We start from the raw sequence: 16,034 nt of genomic DNA, 5'->3' as shown, positions 1-16,034 counted from the left end.
GAGCAGAGGACAGAGCAAGGGAAGCCCCAGGTTTACAAACAAGCACACAAACAAACAAGCTGAACTAATAATATGATTATCAGTTATTCAAATATTCAGGCTTCTGTGAGTCCTTCTTTAGATATTTACTTAATTTTTAGAGCTTTAGTAGAAAAATCTGTTATTATATTGGTATTCAAATTATAGCTTTTCAGCTAAAAGCATGCAAGCTGAGGCAGTGTTGCCAACTTAGCGACTTTGTCGCTATATTTAGCGAGTTTTCAGACCCCCTTAGCGACTTTTTTTCTAAAAAGCGACTAGCGACAAATCTGGCAACTTTTTCTAGTGTCATTGGAGACTTATTTATGACGACTTTTTGACGTGAAAGCGCGTATCGCTCTTACTCTTAACAAGCAGCGGTGCTGCCGTGGGCACCTCGCCTGTTCCAAAACGCTCACAGGCGGAGGATAGTCCTCCCCCAGCTGCTGAAGGGCAGAAGATGTTCACACCTTTGCGTGCAAACTGCAAATGAATCGCACATGAGCGAAGCCGCTGCTCCTGCACTCACTGTAACGCAGTCAGTTCTTCTTTTACTGTTATGCTGTTTTGTGGATCACATGGTTTAAAAGTACTTATAAACACACACACACAAAGTAACTCCACCAGAGTGCCTATTTCGGGTCACTTTTGCCGGTCCAAGCCCGGATAAAGGAGCAGGGTTGGAATTGTGACATTAAAAAAACAATTGCTAAAAAAAAATAATTTAATTTGTAGTTCTAAATAAATTCTAGATGTATTTAAGACGTTTTTTTACTTTATGTCTCTTCCACGATGTTATTTCTCTCTCCAACAACATAGGCTACAATTATATTAGCATGACCAATTATGCAAATTAGGCAATAACGTCATTTAGCGACTTTTAGGACAACCAATAGCGATTTTCCTTACTGAGGAGTTGGGAACACTGAGCTGAGGAAAGCATTAAATGTCTTCTGCTTTTAGAGTAATACCATACTTTAAAGATGTAGAGTTTAAAAAAACATTCAAAGGCTTCCTTTGAATGGTGGGCACTAATTGAACTAGATGCTGTTTGTATTCAGCTTGTGTCGTCTGTTACCAATGAAGTTCTGTTGGGACAAGTAGGTGTAAAAAGGTCATTTTGGAGCTGCAAAAGAAACTGATGGAACATCTGTAAATAACTTATGAAAGCTATTCACACAACCAAATGACAGTTATGCACACAACCTAGTCGTATCAAGTCTTGTCTATGAATTTCTTCAGGGATGTAATACATTCAGAACATTTAATATTTTTTTTCTTCCAACCCCGTTCCTATTTCATGCTCATTTTTTTTTTTATCTCTTAAATTGGTTTGAGTCTAGCAATTTCAGGGATATAAAGAGGGTGAAATATAGGTTTTGGTTATTCTTTTGCCCATCCTCATTATCAGAGAGCAGTTACTGCGCCAAGTTCTAGGTAGTTTCTCAATCTGAGCATTAAATTAGGTGTTTTTTTCCCTTTCTCGTAATGAAGTAAGTCAGTCAGGTTTAAATAATAAATACCACTGGAATCTATTTTTTTTTAAATCTCAAGTCCATACATATGTAATATATTTTCAACCTTTCTAATTACCCACAGATTAAGAGTAACACAGCACAGCTGTTTCCCAGACAGAGGATGTGTGTGTCCCTCGAGCAGACAATGTAGGTTGAAATGCATGATTTTATTACTTATAACTTGGCAGTTTTTTCTTTTACTAGTCTTCTGGAAAGTTGGTTGTCAAGCCATGTATTTTTTTCTGACCTGTTCATACAGTAAAAGTACTATCTAACTTAACAGCAACGCTTTATCAAGGGTAAAACAAAAATTGTTTTGCTGAGAGTGGACGTCAGCATCTAACAAAAAATATTGGTCCAAGATATAACTTAATTGTAATGTTAAATAAAATGCACCACGCACATTTTTCATTTACCAAAGAACAAACAAACAAGCAAACAAATCAGAAAAGCATCTGGCTGTTCTGTATTTATTATATTTATGGAAACTGGTCATTATTGTCTGACATGATAAGAGATCAACATTAATCATAATCCTCTTGACAAAGGGAAAGGAAACATTATATGCAGGCAATCAGCTGAACATTGAAAGAAAGTGACCAGTATGTTTGCTGTCCACTTGTGCACGCCAGAAACAAATTGAAAGAAAACTGCTGTAGCTGTGATTTCCCCTTTGAAATGTTCTGCTGTGTTGAATGTCAGGCTGCCTGCTTTGATTGATTATGTTGCCTTTTACCACTGTCCCAGTGCCCCATCACTACTCAGAAGAGGGCATGCATGACAATAAGACGAGCTGGGTGGTCGGTGTCATCCAGGGATTGTGTGGTGGCTGTTTGCCTCTGTTGTTTCTGTCTTCATCAATATACACCACTCTTTACATAATGAAGGTTTGCATTTGCTCTTTTCCATCCTCCCTGACTGTGTCCCCCTGCAGACAGACACGTGTTTATACAAGGGTCTACCTGCTGAGATTAGACATGCTGAACGCTGTGTGGAGAATCCCCCTCAAGACCTCCATCCTCAACCCTTGGGAACACACCTAGGATGCTTTTGAACTTTTCCACAGTTCACCCACACTCTCGCTGTGGAATCACTAATGACCCAGTCACCACCCTACTGGAGCCAGCCTCAGGAGGCTATACTGTTCTAATAGTTACTCAGCAGGTAACACACAAAGGGCATTGACCCGTTGTACCATTTCTATTCTTGAAATTGATTTTTCTGAGGATGCACAGTTGTTCAAGGTGATATGATTAAAACCAGGGGTTTGTTTACTTACATTCTTTTACATCTTTGTCCCTTTTCAAGGTCACCAAACATGTGATTACATGTATAAGACGACTGTTCATTTGAGAGCAGTGCAAAAACTCCATCAATTGATGCCATTGATTGCACTGCAGTCCACGAATAATTCTACATGGTTGCCAGAAAAGGTTGTTACAGTTTCAATAATTTAGAGAATAGCAGTGAAGGAGTATAAGAAAAAGCACAATGGAGCGGTGCCCCGTGGATACCTAATAATAGACAGACAGTTAAGAGTACTTATAGCCACAGCAACCCAGCAGAGCAAATCATTATATGTTGACTAAACGTGTCCTGCTATGTAGAACAAAATTTTGAATATTAGCTGAAAAGAATGTATAACTTTATTATATACTACCTTGCCTTGTGGTAATCCTAAGGCTTACTACATTAATGGATGGACAGTACATCAGTGTTGAAATAAGAAGGATATAATCCAATGTACTCATACTATATTAAAGAGACAAAAAAATATTTTTAATATTAATAAAGATACCAGCCCATGAGCAAAATTACATTGTATGCATAAGGACATTCATGTTTGATTGCATACAGCTAATGTAACGCTTATTGTTTCAATGTGTTAAGAGACAATAGCACAAGCAGTATATGTACAATTGAGGAATGCAACAAAATTCACATAATGTGTACATAATGCTGGTTTTAAACTTATGTTGCTTTTTTTTTTTAGGAATGACATTCATTCATCACTTTTCTTCATAAACAGAATGGATTTTGGTGAATGACACTGACAATGCCATAACTTCTGTTCACAAGAATACAACCACAAATCACTTTTGAATTGTATTCTATAAATGTTTTGTTTACAAAAAAAAACAATATATGCATTTATATAACAGCTGTTGACAGTAAGCTATCAACTAGTGTGGAAGATGTTTACTGTTGATTAAGAACATTTATAATGAATTAGAAAAGCCATCATCAGTGGAGTTAAAATACTTTAATTCACCACAACAACAGGTTTATAAGAATCAAAGGCTCCATTTTAATACTGTAAATATGCATGTGTGAGAATGTATATTTATAAATACAAAACACAGCCACAATTAATGAGCCTCAGTTGGATTTGAGAAAGGACTCAAGAGTTTAACTCTTTTCATTCAAGGGGAATGGGAATTAAGGGGAATTTCATTCAAGTACATAGTTCACTCATGTATCATTTAGCAGACCTAAATTTCCTTAAGGCATGATAAAGTGCTGGAATCTGACTCTATATTTAATATATAAATCTTAAATTTATCTAGGAGAAAAAGAGGGGTAACCAGCAACTCAAGATGCAAAAATAGATCAAGCATGAATGATTTTGGCAGTTTGCAGTTGAAGAACTATATAGGTTAAAAATCAGGGTGCATTTCAGAGCTGGAGAATCTTAATATGCATAAATATAGGTCTTAAATGCTATGAGTTTTCTATATGCATGTTATTCAGTAAAGTTTTTAGAGTTATTTATACTGCATTCATCATTTAGACTTTTTACATAATAACTAAGTATATCCAAATCAGCAGCAAAGCTGCTGTCAAAGGGGAAATCAATTATTAACTGTTCAGCCTCAGCTACTGCTTCTTCTACTTCTTCCTTTTAATTTACAGTATTAGCTACAGTGATGTCAAATGTATTAGACTGGGTTATTGAGCAATAATTATGTTAATGTCAGCGGAGTAATGCACAGTGTATAGATGTGTATAGTGTATATGACTGACCCTGACTTAGACTTAGAAGAAAAGGGATGGATGGATTGTATCCATGGATGTATTTTGGTAGTTTGGCACTGTTATGAGATATGCAATCAATGTCATATCTCATGTGTATCTTGTCCAGCTGAGATTTTAAATGTTTTCTTCTGACTTAAACTTCTGCAATTTTTTGTTAGTTTTTTTTATATTTATTTTTATATTTTGAAATATTTATTTTTATATTTTGAAATAAATAAAACCTAAAGTGCAATGAAATATATATTTTTCAATGAAATAAAAAAAATATATAAAACAAACATACAAAACAACATACTATGTTTTACAGAAGCTACTTTATTTCACATTGCTAACTTTAATATGGAAAGACAAAACCCCCAAAACACAGGCTAACAAAGTACTATAAAAGTACTATAAGTACTATAAGCTGTGCAGTCCAGCGAGGAAGACTCAGACCTCGTCACTGGAGAGACCAAACAGTCACTCTTTCGAGGATGCTAATGTTCATATTTTGTAAAGAGAAGACAAATGGTTTGAAAGAGGAGTGAAAGAAGCCATCTATGTCCACTGTGAATGACCATCTTTGAACAGAGGGGGTGCTGACACCAACTGTCTGCCATCTATAATCCAGCTTTGAGATCCCTGAGTCACATGATAGGGTGGGGCAAGGTCTGACAATGGGTTCATCCAAAACCTCTGCTGATTATGACCCACAGCCGTTTTCATAACTTGGCTCCTGTGATTAGGCAGAGGAACAATAGTGGGTCCACAAACCTCTTTGGGATACTCCCAGTAGGCCTTAAAAATCTGGGACTCTCCACCAATTGTTTTTAGAACTGTAGAAGCTTCCCGGATGAGGTGAAATGTCTTTAAGAAACTTACAGAAGTCCAGAAATGTTTGTTTCCAAGCTCCTTGGAATTTTACTTTATATAGTACTGCAAATTATTTAGATACTTTATTTATGAATAGTTAATTAAATTTCAGTTAATGTTTTGTAATTTATTATTTAGTGTAATTTTCTTATTGGTGTAGTGTGAGTAATTTTCAAACATTGGCTTGACTTATGGTTTGTGTCAATGCCTTATAATGAATCCATATCTTTAATTGGATTTTGAAAACATGAAGTTGACCCAAGTCATTGCCTCAGCACACTAGGGTGGTGTCATCTAAAATGATAATACTGCCACTGTAGTTCCATACATATGTATTTTTTTTAAAACAATAATTATTAATAATGTTTGATTAACAGTATCAAAAGCTTTTTATTAATCTAAAATGACCCCAGTGTAATATTCCTTATTGTCAATTGTAGTTGTTACTTTATGAACAAATGCTATTAATTCAATTCAATTCAATTTTATTTATATAGCACCAAATCACAACAGCAGTCGCCTCAAGGCACTTTATATTGTACAGTACATTGTACAACAATAGATACAGAGAAAAACCCAACAATCATATGACCCCCTATGAGCAAGCACTTTGGCGACAGTGGGAAGGAAAAACTCCCTTTTAACAGGAGGAAACCTCCAGGAGAACCAAGCTCAAGGAGGGGCGGCCATCTGCTGCGACCGGTTGGGGTGAGAGAAAGAAGACAGGATAAGGACATCTTGTGGAAGAGAGACAGAGGTTAATAACAGATATGATTCATTTCAGAGAGGTCTGTTAGCACATAGTGAATGAGAAAGGTGACTGGAAAGGAAAAGCTCAATGCATCATGGGAATCCCCCGGCAGCCTACTGCTACGTCCACACGTACACGTGTATTTTTGAAAACGGAGATTTTCCGTTTTCGTTTTAAAAAATAACCCCGTCCACACGTAAAGGCAGAAATGAAGGAAAACGCTGCTATGAACATGCCAAAGCAACAGGTGACGATATATTCTTAACCGTGCAGAAATGTTGGCCAATCAGAAGTCTAGAAGCCTTGGTGGGAAAAAGTAAACAAAGCTGGGGCATAGAAGCAGAACCGAGTCGTATGTGTGGAGGGACAGTAACTGTGTGTGTATATGTAAGCATTTAAACACTGCAGAGAGTAGAATTAACAGTAACAGTATTGTAGAAATTCATTTCACCGAACCAATAACGTGGCGCACAGTGTGACGTCAAAAAATGCGCACACCTTTGACGCTGCGTTTTCTCTGTTTTTCTAGTCCACACGTAAATGCAAAAACGGAGTTTTCAAAAATATCCACCCTGGCCGGAGTTTTTAAAAATCTTCGTTTTCAGTGACCAAAAACGCAGTTTACGTGTGGGTGAAAGGTGCAAACGCATAGAAAAATCTGCGTTTTCAAAAATAGCCGGGTACGTGTGGACGTAGCCTACATCTATTGCAGCATAACTAAGGGAGGATTCAGGGTCACCTGGTCCAGCCCTAACTATATGCTTTACCAAAAAGGAAAGTTTTAAGCCTAATCTTAAAAGTAGAGATAGTGTCTGTCTCCCGAATCCAAACTGGAAGCTGGTTCCACAGAAGAGGGGCCTGAAAACTGAAGGCTCTGCCTCCCATTCTACCTTTAAATACTCTAGGAACAACAAGTAAGCCTGCAGTGCGAGAGCGAAGTGCTCTCATAGGGTGATATGGTACTACAAGGTCATTAAGATAAGATGGGAGTTTTAGTGCCTGTATTTTAGTACTTTTTGGTCTAAATCCATATTGCTGTTCACTTAACATGTTTTTTTAATGAGGAATTCATACAGTCTCATCTGGAATTAGAAGATTAATATGCTGTAATACAGTGTACACTTTTATATGGGGTTTGAATTGGGAAATGAAACAGCCTGTCAGACATCTTTAAAAAAAAAAAATTCTGTAATTACTCCCATCACAGTGTTAACAAGTTCGTTAAACCTGCTTATAGAAATACATCTGCTTTTTGAATCTTGTTGGCAATTTGTTGCTGGCAGTTTAGTCTTCTAGACTTATTATCAGTCATGCAGAGATGTAACATATAACCATATGCACCAATGCCTCATTATTACTGCTGTGTTAGTAAACCTGAGTACTTGGTAGATGTGTATGTACACAGTAGTTACTTATTTGCATTTTGTTTATTATTAAGCTTATTTTTGATTGATTTTTTGATTTTATATCAGAATAAGCTTGGCTAGGCTGGTATTTTTTGTACTGTACTGTGTATCCCTTTATTATTTTCTGGCATATTGTTGATTTCTCAAGATGCCAATTCTTGATTGGGCACCAGTTAACAAAACCAGATGAGGAGACTGGAAGTGTGGCATTTCATTTTCAGTTTTGAGCTTAGGTTATACAGATGCTGTATTACAGGTTAAGTGGGAATAAGTTTGGTTTAAAATACAAACTTCTCCCATGTGTAAAATGCTTCTGTTCCATTTTCATCATTAACACTGTGATGATTCCTTAACAGCACTAATGACTCCCGCAGCAGTACCACTAGAACATCTGGCTACAGTCCCATGATATCGATTTTAGGACTTAATTGACTTATTTTGAAATTTCTGTACTAACCTCTACCTTTTAAAATACATAAATGATAAAATAAAATGAGGTTAAAGGGGTATCCAAAAAAACTAACATATGACATTAGTTGAGAGTGAATTTCACTACATAAACAAAGAAAAAATGACGTACAACCTTCTGTAGTAATACATACATGATATTTAAATGAAAATATCATGTATGATATGATGTATGATTCATGTTGTGATTGTTTTTTTAAAGAAAAACATTTAAGTATTTAATGCTCATTCATATACTGCAGCTTGTGTTTTCTGAAAAGCCTTTTGTTTAGAGTTAAAACAGATTTACTGTTGCAGCAGCTTAGCTATGCTAATAACAGCTTGTAGCTTTTTCAGCTGCCCTTTCAGTGCAAGTAACTTTGTCAACAGTGCTTAGAGGTAATGGGAGTAATGGAGAAGTTGTTGATTGGGCAATTACAGGATTGAAAGCATTAAAGAACCACTTCATCTAAATAGCGTGGGTAGAAAGATCATAGGCCATATAACATGATGGTTATAGAATAGAATATGCTGACAGCTTGGCAACGCAAACGGGAAGATTGGAGCATGACGATATACTAAAAATCCACACAATGATAATAATAATAATAATAATAACAATAATTCTGTCCCTTTGTGATATTTCAGAAAAGTAATTATTTTGTCAATACTGCATTGCTGTATGTTGTTAGTAACTAAAATTATCATTCTGTTGAAATTAATTACCTTTTTTTATTATGCATGCACAGTTTTTTCCAATCTTCATCTTGCCCAAGGCAGCTGCATAGGTCCTTGAGGGATGCAGGCAGGTTTTTTTTTGTTGTATTTCTGAAGTCCAATTTAATTCAGACCCATTTCAGCATCTTGCAGAACCATCCTCTAGAGAGGACTGTAATGGCTAAGGTCAGTCAGGCTTTAAGCATGCACCTATAAGAAACCTCAGCACATAATGTATATTTTTGACTGGGGATCATTTCTTCTGGGATCAAATATGTAAATGGAAATACATCTGGGAAGAAAAACGAAACATATATACATTATATTAGAAAAACAAACATCACATTTCTATAAGCATAGCAAAACTCTCAGTGGATAACAATTGGGAGGTACATATTGGTCATACAATAAACTCTACAGACAGGTTAGTCAACTAGAATTTGTCTATTAGTCAGTCAGAGTAGAGTAAGCCTGAAAAAAAGCTATTCAATAGCTCTTGTATGTATAAAATGAATTTTCTTTGTTATGTCACTACTACAATGCAGTCAGAGTATATCTGTAGCTTCTTCCTACTTATTTGAATCCTTTATTCTATGAATTAACACATACTCCAACCTCAGCCTCTTTCCAGAATGGTTCAGCTGTGTTTTATGAACTTATAAACCACTAGCTGTGCAGCAAATATACATTGATGGTAGACCTGAAAAGAGAAAAATACTGCATTCTTTCCAGCACAACCACTCTTAAAAAGGTATATATAAACATCACAAGCACATCCCTGCCACATCACTGAGGTAAACAACACCTATTATTGTGTGTGTTGTTCTTTGGATGAAATCCTGCTCATGCTGTTTTTGCATCAACAATTTGATCACAGTTGATTGTGCCATGTCACAGTCTGGAGAACCTCATTGACCTGTTACCTGATACCTGCTGCTTTTTTTTTTTAAAAAAACAAAAACAAAAACATTTTATCATAAATTGTAATTCCTTAGAGTGTCTTAGTTTCAACTTGACAAAATATAGCAGTAGTCATGGTCAAATTTAATGTGTTTTTGAACAGTACTGTATGTGGCACAATGAAATGTGTCTACCACTCTTCATGAACAGTACAATTTCAGAAGCTTGGTGTCCAATGAAAAACTCATACAGGTATTTGGTAAACTGCTGGAATAAAAAAAATGTCTTATCTGTACTGGGCTGTCTCCTTGGAGTTTTAAATTTATCACAGTATGGGTAGTTATACAGTAGAAGAGGAACACCAACTTACACTATATTACTAAAAGTATTCACTCAACCAACCAAAGAATTTACAAGGTGTTCTAATCACTTCCATGCAGACCGCTTCTACTATTGCTTTCATTTAATGATGCACCCAATGTTTTCATTTGCTTAAAGGCCTGGACTGGAGGTATGTCAGTTCAACACCCAGACTCTTCTACTACAAAGCCATGTTTTTCTAATAGATAAACTGTACTGTATACTACAATGTACCATTGTCTAGCTCAAATATGAAAAACCTGCCCTGAAAAACATGTTATCTGGATCGGAGCATATATAGCTTTGAGCTTTGATTGTGCCTTTCCACATAAGCCTGCTCTCAATTCTAAAGACACTAATACAACCTCAGATACAGGGTTTTGTGCTAAATGCTGATAAGAGGACAAATGGTTACTCTTTTTTTCTTTATAAAAACTCATTTCAAATTTTAATGTATATGTCCACAAAACAGTTTTTCACTTTGCCTTAGTCCATTTCAAATGAGCTTTGTCCAGAAAAGACGGTGGTATTTCTGGATCACGTTCCCATATGCCATCTTCTTTGCACGATACATCTTTGACCTGTATTTCTGTGGATGGCATAGTTAATTGTGTTCATAGGCGATAATTTTTGGAAATGTTTGTGAACCAATGCAGCTATTTGATGCTTTTTTTTTTAATGCAGTGCTGCCTGAGGGCCCGATGATCATGGGCATCCAATATTGATTTTTAGCCTTGTCTTTGCACACACAGACTTCTCCAACTTCTTTTTATCGTTTCATGACATTGTGCACTAAAATGATGAGATGTTCAAAGTCTTCACGATTTTTTGCAGTTTCAACATTTTCACGCTTCACCTGGTACTTTTAGCCTAGCAATAACCAGTTTAGGCTGTTTGAGGGACTCCCTGGCTTCAGAATTACTCTGCCTGTGAGGGAAAAGCTAACGGTCGATTTATGACTGACTCCTAGATAGTTCATGCCAGAACACCTGTTGGATGTAAAAAAAAAAATCATAATTAATTAATTGAGTTGCTCTGGAGATTATATACCTAATGTTGTTAGCAGTTTAGTCTTAAACTCCCAGACTTATTATCAATCATGTAGATGGAAAGCAAACCAAGTCTCTATATTTATCAAAAATATATTTTCTTAGTTGTAGCACATGCAGTACATAGGTCATGTCCGACATATTCACGCCACTGAAAATGTTGAGAATGTGGTTTAAGCAAGGGCGACTAGCTCTGTGGAACTATTATCTGCGATTCTTCTAACTGGTCTAACTGGTACATTATGCAGCAGTACATTAATGACTAACATCGATTATCTCAGTTGTTCTCCTGACTGAAGTTTCGTGTGTTTATAGCATCCTGCCATGCAATTGCATTTGTCCCTAACCATCGGGAGCCCTCTCTTTAACTTTTATTGAGTGGAAAAAAGTTAGCATTCATCCTCCAGCTTTACTGTTTATATTAAGCTAACCATAGCTGTATAGCTAGCCACCACATAGCACATCATTATATACCAGCTAGCCCAACTTCAGTAACCCTACAAATGCCACTACCATTTAGTTTTCTGTCTTCATTTATGTCTGAAGTGATGGCAGAGCTGTACCTTTTCATTTTTCAGAAATCTCTCAGTCAGAACATGGTGTATCATCTTTAGCGCGCTAACTCCCTGCTAACTTCGAACTCCATTAAACTTCAGAGATTCTGTTTTGGTGCATGCCTGGATGTTAAACTTAATTTTTACACCTGTTACACCTAGTAAACACTCTAACAAATATGTTTTAATATATTTATTTATTTAATTTTCAGTTTAAGGCTGCACTTTATGTGTGAAAATGCCTTTAGAAGACGAGATTGAAGGAATCTGACAGTGCAGCAAGGGGGAAGTCAAGCTGGGTCAGCTGCTGCACTTGGGGATACAGACTTCTGAACAGAACTGACAGGAAGCTCCTGGTGTTCACATGGAGGAGGTTGATCGATCTCTTACAAGGGCTGATACTTGTTTTCCAAGTGTACAACCTGGATGCAAAACCTCTGAAATTAGAATATGGATTTAAAGGCTTTGATTAGCGTTTACTGCTCAAGCTTAGTGTTCAGTTTGAAGTAGTCTGAAAGATAGAAACAGACATTATGCCTGCAAAACCAGCTTAATGGGGAAAAATAGGAAAGCCTGACATCCTTAGTAGGTTGGGTCTTATGTTTAGGCAAAAACAAAATGTAATAGTTTGTCTCAGATCTAAAACAGCACATTCACACAGGATAAAGCTAAAGTTTAGGACTGGATCCTGCTTACATTTATTTCAAATGCAAACTATTCCCTGCACTGGTCAACGCTCAGTGCTCACTGCCTGAACCTGCAAACTAAAAATGTTGTATGGGTATTTATGCAAGCTACAGTATCTGAGGAAATGCAAGAATTTGTATACCCTTATTCTCATGCCTTTTGGGGGGAAATTCTCATTCTATTAATGTGAAACAGCAAACTGCTTTTAAGGAACTGAAACAAAAGATAATTTCATCCCACATAGCCTAGTTTCATTATAATAGCTTATAAAAATGATTGTTTATTTAAACTATACAAAAATGGCAAAATAAATTGGATAGCTGCTTTGTCATTTTATTTTACTATTAATTGTATTTCTTTTAAGCAACACAACTTGGATTATTGGCTTTGAGAGACAGTACACAAATCACAAATAGGAACAGAAGTAGCAGCAGCAGCATTAGTGGTACTATTAGAGGTAGTTATGTTCTCTTTCTTTCACTGTGTCTCTGTTCTCGCCTGTGGCAGCTGGATATGGCCTCTGTTGATAATTAATCAAGACAAGTTCTGGCATGGGCACAGGAGTCTGTTCTGTTAGGGGTGCAGTGTGTAGTGACCCATTGACTAATAAGGTCCCCTGAGGTGAAACTGCATCAGAGCATTAGAGGCCTGAAATTTCAAATCTTGCACTCGTCTCCACCTTCCCCTGGGAGGAAGTACAAAGACTAAAAGACTTGCATGCCTATGATTTCATGCACATAATTTATTCATTTTATCTAATCTCTGTGTCAGCCCATCTTCCTGACTATGGTATCTGACCAAGTGTCACAAAGGAATAAGTGATTACTATAAGAACAGGTTGAAAATTTCTAAGTAGACTGAGTGTATAAACACCAGTATAAAAGATATCTGTAATCAACGTTTAAACTGAAACTGACCTTCAACCTCAAATATATAATATACAATTACAAAAATTTACACATTGGCATTGAAACTGGGTAATACATTAACAAACCTATCACAATAATTATTGGGTGAAAAGTGATCTTTGTGTTTCCCAAATGGACAAAATAAAGTCCTCATTACTGCTCTTGCTACTCTTAGTTTTTCTCTACAACATGAAGGTGTTTAAGGGAGGCAAAACAATCTGTTGATAATGTTTTCAACATTTTTAAATAAAATATATATCTATATATATATATAAATTGTCTATGTATAATGAACCACTTAAAAATAATAAGACCCACAAAGCTACCCCTTTTCTAAGAGCTTACTGAGTGTGCACTGAAACACTGCATCATATATTTGGTAGGCAAGGCAAGGCAAGGCAAGTTTATTTGTATAGCACAATTCAACAACAAGGTGATTCAAAGTGCTTTACAGAGACATTAGAAACAAAAACAAATAAAAAGCATGATTTAAAATTGATTAAAACAAGCAAACAAACAAACTAATTAACAAACAAACAAAACAGTATATAAAATCAAAACAGATAGAATCTGAACAGTAGATAAAATCAGTAGTTAAATGTAAGTTTTGAAATTTAAGCTTAAAAGTGTGGATTTGGTGCTTTATTCAAATGCAGCTGAGAATAGGTGAGTCTTCAACCTGGATTTAAATAAACTGAGTGTTTCAGCTGATCTGAGGCTTTCTGGGAGTTTGTTCCAGATATAAGGAGCATAAAAGCTGAATGCAGCTTCTCCGTGTCTGGTTCTGACTCTGGGAACTGATAAAAGACCAGATCCAGATGACCTGAGGGATCTGGAAGGTTCATACTGGGTCAGGAGGTCACTGATGTAGGCAGTATATAATTAATTTTTACTATGTTAATTTTGCATGCTAATATTTAGCTAGCTCATGGAAATGTCATTGCTGTTAATATCTAAATGTCACTGTCAAAACCACTGCACTAGGCTCATATGGCAACAAAACAAAGCTTTTCCCACAATTTTAGAAAGTAGTTGATAGCACAGAAAAAAAAAGAAATCTGCTATATTATTTAAATAACCATCAATTAAGTGACCATCTAGTAATTGATCAGGTTATGTCCTTGGCCTCAGTTATCAGCTTCATGAATCACAATTGTCTATGTCTTGGCTTTAAGTGTCACACTAGTACATCCAGGAATCCATTTTAATTTCAGCTTCAGCTGCAGACAATAAGTCAATATACACTCGTATTTATCATATAAAAGAGCATTAGTTGGTGGGTCATCAATCTGTTAGAGCTGCATTCTTTTTCTATGCCCTGTCAGGTTAAGTCAGGATAAAGAAATAGATCTTTGCTCCTCTTTCAAACATTCTTTACCCTTGTGTGATTGGCTCTTTGATCTGTGAGAAGCAGCTGTTTACCAAGCCAATTGTACAAGACCACAAACCCCAGTACGGCATTCTCTGACACAGCAGACTTTGATTTTATTTTTGCTCTCTTTCCTCTCTGTCACATGGTTAAGTCTGTCACAGCTAATTTGTGTCTCAAAATAGGTCTTTGAAGATCTAAACAGGAATGCACCGACATGAAAATATGAACAGTTAGGAAGACAGATGATTTATACATGGCATTGATTATGAAGACTAAATATTCTGCAGGTGGAATAAAAGTTGATTTCCTATAAGTGTACATATATTTTACAACAGTATAACAGAAACAATTCAAAATAGAGAGCCAAATAAAAGTAATAAGGTTGTATGTTTTCCTTTATATTCCTTTTTGTTTTAGTTTGAATGTTGAGTAGTTAATGTTAAATATAACCATTAAAGCAGAGCATTTTTCATAAATGTTTCATATGAAGTCAACTAAGTAAAAACCCATTTTGTCACTCCCAAATGATAATGAACATGCCATAAGGAAAGTTTTCAGGGTGTCATGAAAGCACTAAGGTTTTTAAGGAGAACAAAGGAGGGGAGAGCTGTCCTCAGTACAGATTATGCCACACTGAGTTTTTATGGAGGATGAACCACAGACAGATATCTTAGCATATGCTGGCTTGTGGGCACAAGGGAACAACAAACTCCAGTCTTTATCCTGAGAGAGGCAGGAAGGAGAAGTCACCTTGATTAAATTAGTTGTATATGAAAATGGGGTTATGCCTATTGGGAGTACGTGACAAGGGCTTATAAACCTCGCCTTTCACAACCCTGTGAGAATGACTTTTTAATTTCCTCCTTTTTGTTGCATGTTATATTTGTCTCTCTTTCTTTTGTCCCGCAAGGCCTTTGTGTGTCAGGATCAGGATCAATGTGGCATTCTCATTTGGGTACTGTCCCCTCTACTCATTCACATTTTAAGATTCTATTAGCATCTTCCAAAACAGATTCTCCCTGGGTTTTCTTTCTCTTATTCTTCTCTCTCGCTCTCGCTCTGTCTCGCTTTTTTTTTTTTTTTCAAATAAGCTATGGCCTACCTCTTACACAGTTTTGCCTTTTGTCCTCTGCTATTGTATGGCATGCCATTTCACTATTGAAACCACTAAAATACTGTATTTTCCTAATTTAAATCTGAAATAGATCGGTCTGTCCTAATCAGGTGTCATGTTAATGTACCCAAACTTAAGTGATTTAATCCCTTTTCAAACAAATGGGAATGATTAAAGATGGCAAATTATTAAATGTTACTAAATTATACTCTGGCACTATAATAGATTCATTACCGCTATTGGTAATAGAGAAAAGGCTTTTTCTGTCATCTCTGCTCAAGCGTCTGATTAGTGCTCTCCCATCCCAGTTATAGAAGACGTTTTTCTAATCATTTTGGGATTTTGT

At 36.2% G+C, this 16,034-nt stretch overlaps 2 long non-coding RNA genes across 2 annotated transcripts in view; one reads left to right on the top strand and one right to left on the bottom strand.

The window, feature by feature from the left end:
• Nucleotides 1-1,283: 1,283 nt before the first annotated feature.
• On the top strand, nt 1,284-4,844 carry LOC309712002. Its single transcript, XR_014278153.1, has 4 exons — nt 1,284-1,511; nt 1,618-1,682; nt 2,470-2,699; nt 2,844-4,844. It is a non-coding gene; the product is annotated as an uncharacterized lncRNA (long non-coding RNA).
• A 191-nt stretch (nt 4,845-5,035) lies between these two features.
• The window catches only part of LOC309709927, a 29,060-nt gene continuing 18,061 nt past the window's right edge, over nt 5,036-16,034 (bottom strand). The window contains exons 2-3 of the long non-coding RNA XR_014277634.1: nt 8,754-9,036; nt 5,036-6,113 (exon numbers count right to left, since the gene is read on the bottom strand). This is a non-coding gene — a long non-coding RNA (uncharacterized lncRNA). The remainder of the gene's footprint in view (nt 6,114-8,753; nt 9,037-16,034) is intronic.

This window comes from Aulonocara stuartgranti (assembly GCF_965226115.1).
Source record: "Aulonocara stuartgranti genome assembly, chromosome: 7".
Lineage (NCBI taxonomy): Eukaryota > Metazoa > Chordata > Actinopteri > Cichliformes > Cichlidae > Aulonocara > Aulonocara stuartgranti.
Note: the sequence above shows the minus strand (reverse complement) of the source record. Positions and strands in the feature narration are given on the sequence as shown.